Genomic DNA, 6,089 nt, shown 5'->3' on the forward strand with positions numbered 1-6,089 from the left:
CTTAATTCTCCTCTAAAGTTGTTCTTAAATGCGTCCGTTCACGGATTGTCTTGTCACATATGTAATCTATTTACTAGAAGAATCAAGCTGCAATTATAGAACCCTTTTGTGACCTCAATATGTCAAGAAGTGCTCCATAGCCAATGAAGTATCTTCAAAATGTCATAATATAGAGAAACGGCCAATTTCGATAGAGCAAGGTCCCACAGACAACAATGAGGTACTGGGCCAGACAATATGTTTTACGGATAGTGATTGAGGGACGAATGTTGTCCAGGGTAGACGTATTATGGTCTTTAGTTTTAAAAAGATTGAGTAACAAATAATTTAACAAATAAAATCTACAAACATACAATTAGACCTAATGTGTGCTTTGGCCATTAGGATAACAAAGATAAGTGGTTTACTGGTGGTGATGAATTCTGACACTCTAACCTTGCATGATGAATGAAAACTAGTTTTGTTGATGAAAGATAAAATTGCACAAATAAATCACCTCTTGAGGTTTTGCCAATACTACCATTGGAAAAGAGCAGGAGAAAACTTCACAAAACTTCAGATACCACTGGGAACAGCACGGTGGCGCAGTGGTTAGCACTGCTGTCTCACGGCGCCGAGGTCCCAGGTTCGATCCCAGCTCTGGGTCACTGTCCGTGTGGAGTTTGCACATTCTCCCCGTGTCAGTGTGGGTTTCGCCTCCACAACCCAAAGATGTGCAGGTTAGGTGGATTGGCCACGCTAAATTGTCCCTTAATTGGAAAAAATGAATTGGGTGCAGACTTGATGGGCCAAATGGCCTCCTTCTGCATTGTAGGAATTCTAATATATTATCTATAATCTGTTCTTTGGCTTCTTGAGTTTACTCAAGGATGGGATTAATTATGATTCAATAATTCAAGCTTCCTTTGTTGCACCTGTTAAATGACATTGAAAATCCCTGAGGAAGGAGCAGTGCTCCGAAAGCTAGTGATTCGAAACAAACCTGGTGGACTTTAATCTGGTGTTGTAAGACTTCGTACTGATCTGAAACCCCATGATTTTATTATATGATTTTAAAAGATAAATTTTAAAAAGCTGGTCTATTTCCTTGTTCGTGGGATGTGTGTATCATTGTCTCAGCCAGCATTTATTGCCCATCCCTCAATACCCTCAAGAAAATGGTGGTGAGCTGCCTTCTTTAACTTGCAGTCAATGTGGTGTAGAGACACCTACAGTGCTGTTAGGGAGGGAGTTCTAGAAAAGAGGGAGGGAGTTCTAGAAAAGAAGAATACAATGTTGTAAAGAAGAAAAAGAAGAAGAAAAAGCACAAGTGGGGGGAAATGGGAGTAGAATGCAATATTAAGTGCCAGCTCTGGATAATAGGATGATTGGCCTCCTTCAGTACAGTAAATTCTATGTGTTTAAAAGTCAGTTTTTGCAATAGATTTCCACCAACCACCACTATTTTCTTTATTCGTTAACACTATATGTCCCTCACCTATTAAAGCCACACATCCTTAACTCAACCATCAACCGCTGCTTCACGAATGACTTCCATTCTATCATAAATTAGATACAGTAAAAGAAACAAGAGGTTTATGGCCGATTCAAGCCCTAGAGGTGCAGGGTGGTATTTTAAAAAGTAAATGTAGGAGCGGAATGTGGGATGGTCCGGGTGCTCTGGTGGGGAAAGAAGCTGACGCTATGGCCTTTGCCTCGCTGCTAGCCCGGAGGGAAGATCTTGCTGAGTTGGTGGGATTTGGAGCGACCAAGGGTAGGGACATGGGTGAATGATCTGGCGGAATTTCTTCACTTAGAAAAGATGAAGGCCGCCATTAAGGGGATGGACGAGGGGTTCTTCATGAGGTGGAAGCTGTTCAACGACTTCTTTAAAGCTTTGTTAAGGGAGAATGGGGGGGGGGGTCGCGGGTTATATTGGATAAAAAGGAGGGGGGAGATGGGAGGGAACGTGTATAATTCATGTTTGATATCCTATTACATTGTTTGTTGGTTATGGCAGATTGAATCTTTCTGGGTTTTTTTATAGTTGAAAATACCCCCATTAAATTATCTTTAAAAAAGGAATAATTTAGGGGAGTGAAGAGGGGGCATGACATGGCAGGCAGAATAAAGGAAAATCCAAGTATTTTATCAGTATATTAGAGGCAACTGGGGCAAGAATAGGGACCAAAGTGGCAACCTGTGTGTGGAGGTGAAAAACCTGTGTGAGGTAGTAAATGACTATTTTGCATCTGTGTTCATAGTAGAAAAGGATAATGTAAGTACAGAAAGCAGGAAGGGGAACCGTGATATAACTGAACAGATTAGCATTGAGAAGGCGGAGGTGTTAGCAGTTCTAGTGGTCTTAAAAATGGATAAATCCCCAGGACCAGATGAGATGCAACCTAGGCTCCGAAGCTAATTTTCAAATCCTCTCTGGCCACAGAAGTGCCAGAGGACCTGAGGACAGCTAATGTGGTACCATTATTGAAGAAAGGAAATAGGGAAAAAAGAGGTAATTACATTCCATATTCCAGTGAGTCTATCATCAGTGATAAGGACATTATTGGAAAAAATTCCAAGGGACAAAATTAATCTCCACTTGGAGGGCCAAGGATTAATCAAGGATAGTCAGCATTACCTTGTTGAGGGAGATTGCGTCTCACACAATTGATTGAATTTTTTGAGGAAGTGACCAGATGTATAAATGAGGGTGGTGCAACTGATGTAGTCTATGTGGACTTCACTAAGGCTAATTGGCAAATTGGATCCAAAATCGGCTTAGTGGCAGGAGACAGAGGGTAATGACCAAAGGTTGTTTCTGTGACTGGAAGCCTGTTTCCAGTGCTCAATGGCTGGCACAGACATAATGGGCTAAAGGGCCTGTTTCCATGCTGCAGATGCTTACCTACCAGAGAAGGACAGTGGCTGCATACTTTACCTTCCTGATCCCTCAAAATAAGTGGAAAAGGGCAGCAAGGTAGCACAGTGGTTAGCACAGTTGCTTCACAGCTCCAGGGTCCCAGGTTCGATTCCAGGTTTGGGTCACTGTCTGTGTGGAGTCTGCATGTTCTTCCCGTGTCTGCGTGAGTTTCCTGTGGGTGCTCCGGTTCCTCCCACAATCCAAAGATGTGCAGGTTAGGTGGATTGGCCATGATAAATTGCCCTTAGTGTCCAGAAAAGGTTGATTGGGGTTGCGGGGATAGGGTGGAGGGGTGGGCTTAGGCGGGTGCTCTTTCCAAGAGCCAGTGCAGACTCGATGGGCCAAACGGCCTCCTTCTGCACTGTAAATTCTATGATTCGATGATTCTATGATTGTATGAAAAGATGCACCATCAGCAAGTTCCCCATCAAGCCTCACACCATCCGGACTTGGAACGATATCGCTGTTCCTTCACTATTGATGGGTCAAAATCCTGGAACTCCCTCACTAACACTGTGGGTGCACCGTCACCACAAGGGTCAGGCAATAAATGCTGGTTAAGCCAGCGACACCCAGGTCCGTGAATGGAAAAAACCTATTGACCATCTTCAAGATTCAAGACAGGAGTGTAATGAAATACTTACCACTCATCTGGAGAACTCAGCTGCAAAAAGCACTCAAGACATTTGTTTTGTTCCTAGTTGATGTTAATACCGGAAAAAGTCAGTGGAACTTGGCTTTCACATAATTTTTTTTAAATGAGAAACTATGGAGATCAGTGATTGAACACATCCAGAAGAATCTACCAGCATACCTTTAACACAATACATTATTTATTAAACAAGGAAAAGTAATTATATTACACTAAACAAAAAGGTTGGAAAAATGTCAAAACAAGCAGCAGAAATTTAAAAAAAATCTTTTTATTGACATTTTCAAAATTATATACATTGCTTTCATAGAACATACAGTGCAGAAGGAGGCCATTTGGCCCATCGATTCTGCACTGACCCACTTAAGCCCTCACTTCCACCCTATCCCCGTAATCCAATGACCCCTCCTAACCTTTTTGGTCACTAAGGGCAATTTATCATGGCCGATCCACCTAACCTGCATGTCTTTGGACTGTGGGAGGGAACCAGAGCACCCGGAGGAAACCCACGCAGGCACGGGGAGAACGTGCAGACTCCGCACAGACAGTGACCCAGCGTGGATTCGAACCTTGGACTCTGGTGCTGTGAAGCCACAGTGCTAACCACTGTGCTACCGTACTGCCCATTTGTTTTCAAATATTGTACAGTACAAAAGGTTTTTTCTTAAGTTTCTCTATTTATAGTCTGTCGCCATCTGACTCGGTGTACAATCCTCCCTACTCCACCCACCTCCCCTGATACCCTCTCTGATTGATATGGGAGGGGTGTTCCCCTTTCTTCTCGTTTTTCCCCTTTCCTCCCTCGTCGGCTTCGGCTGTGTCCATCTTGTGGGTGGGGGGTTGCCCCCTCTGCATTGTTTCATTTGTCCTTCTCAGACTTTCACTTTTCTTCCCTCTGCTCCCCCCCCCCCCCCCCCCCCCTCTCCCACACCCCCGGGTTGTGCATCCCGGGCATTCCTCCTTGTCTTTTTTCAAGCTTTCCGGTTTTCCTCTACATTGGCTATTGCTGGCCTCGAACAGGTTTTGAAACAGGCCGACAAATTGCCCCATGCAGTAAGGAAGCCTTTGTTGATGGCTCATCACTCCGCCCCCCAGATGGCGCATTTAATCTTCTCCAGGTGGAGAAATTCTGCAAGGTCTGCCAGCCAGTCTGCAGCTGTGGGTGGTGCTGCTGATCGCCAGCCAAGCAGGATTCTCCTGCGTGCGATTAGGGAAGCGAAAGCAAGGGTATTGACCCTCTTCCCCACGTGTAACTCTGGCTTTATTGTCACAAGTAGGCTTACATTAACACTGCAATGAAGTTACTGTGAAAAGCCTCCAGTCGCCTCATTCCGGCACCTGTTCAGGTACACAGAGGGAGAATTAAGAATGTCTACTTCACATAACAGCAAGTCTTTCAGAACTTGTGGGAGGAAACCGGAGCGCCCAGAGGAAACCGATGCAGACATGGGAGAACATGCAGACTCTGCACAGACAGTGACCCAAGCCGGCAACTGCGTCTGGGACCCTGGCGCTGTGAAACAATAATGCTCACCATTTTGCTACCGCGCTTCTTTACTGTGCGTGTTCATCAGGTCCTCTAATAGTGTGGTCTCCGGGTATCCTACTGTCTCTTTATAGGAGAAGTGTTATATTTGCCCTGTCGGTAGTTCCCATTCCTACATCAGTTCATCAGCATCGCTGGTCAGTTTCCGATATAGATGTCCCTAACTATCAGTGTCCCCCCCCCCCGTCTCCATTTTTTAAAAAGCTTTGTCCAGCATGGCTGGAGGGAACCTGCGGTTACCGCAGATGGGGGCCATGGGGGACATCATGGTCAGCCCGAAGTGCTGCCTTAATTGTCCCCACGTTTTCAGCATGGCCACTACCACAAACATCAGAAAATAATTCAAACTCTCAATATTGCTTCTCGCCCAGCAATTCACTTATAGACACAAAATCCCAGTGAACATTTACCACTATCCGAAACCAAGGTTTCTTGCTTGTGCTGTCTCTGTTGCAAATGTTTTTTCTTCCAATGGATTTCGGTGCATTCACTGGATGCTTTTTTCCCCAGCTGGTATCTCTCAGACACCCAAAAACCACAATCTAAACTCACTATTCATTCAACTTCAGAACAAACATGAGTTTCCCAGCAGTCTTGCAGGATTTCATTTTACTAGAATGTTTAGAACTCACTGGCATACACACAGTGAGTGACCTTCTATCTTTCCTGTTGTGTGTTTCTCCCTGGACCTGTTACTAGTCAACAGCACAGTTTGTTTTCTACTTTGTGTTTTTCCCTAAATTCTCTAAACTACTAACCCATCTCTTCACTTAAGGGTTGTAAAACCTCATTAAGAATTCATGCAAAGTGTGCCTCCAGACATCCCACCACCAAGCTCACAAAAATACTCAAATGAAACCAGAACCATGTTCTACCTTTTTAACACAAATATAAATTAAACTTATACATTATTCCTAACACATTGACATCATTCAAATACTTGATTGGTTAGTGCCCCTTGACCACTGGCTGTAGCATGATCTATAGAA

Source organism: Scyliorhinus canicula, chromosome 20 (assembly GCF_902713615.1).
Source record: "Scyliorhinus canicula chromosome 20, sScyCan1.1, whole genome shotgun sequence".
NCBI lineage: Eukaryota > Metazoa > Chordata > Chondrichthyes > Carcharhiniformes > Scyliorhinidae > Scyliorhinus > Scyliorhinus canicula.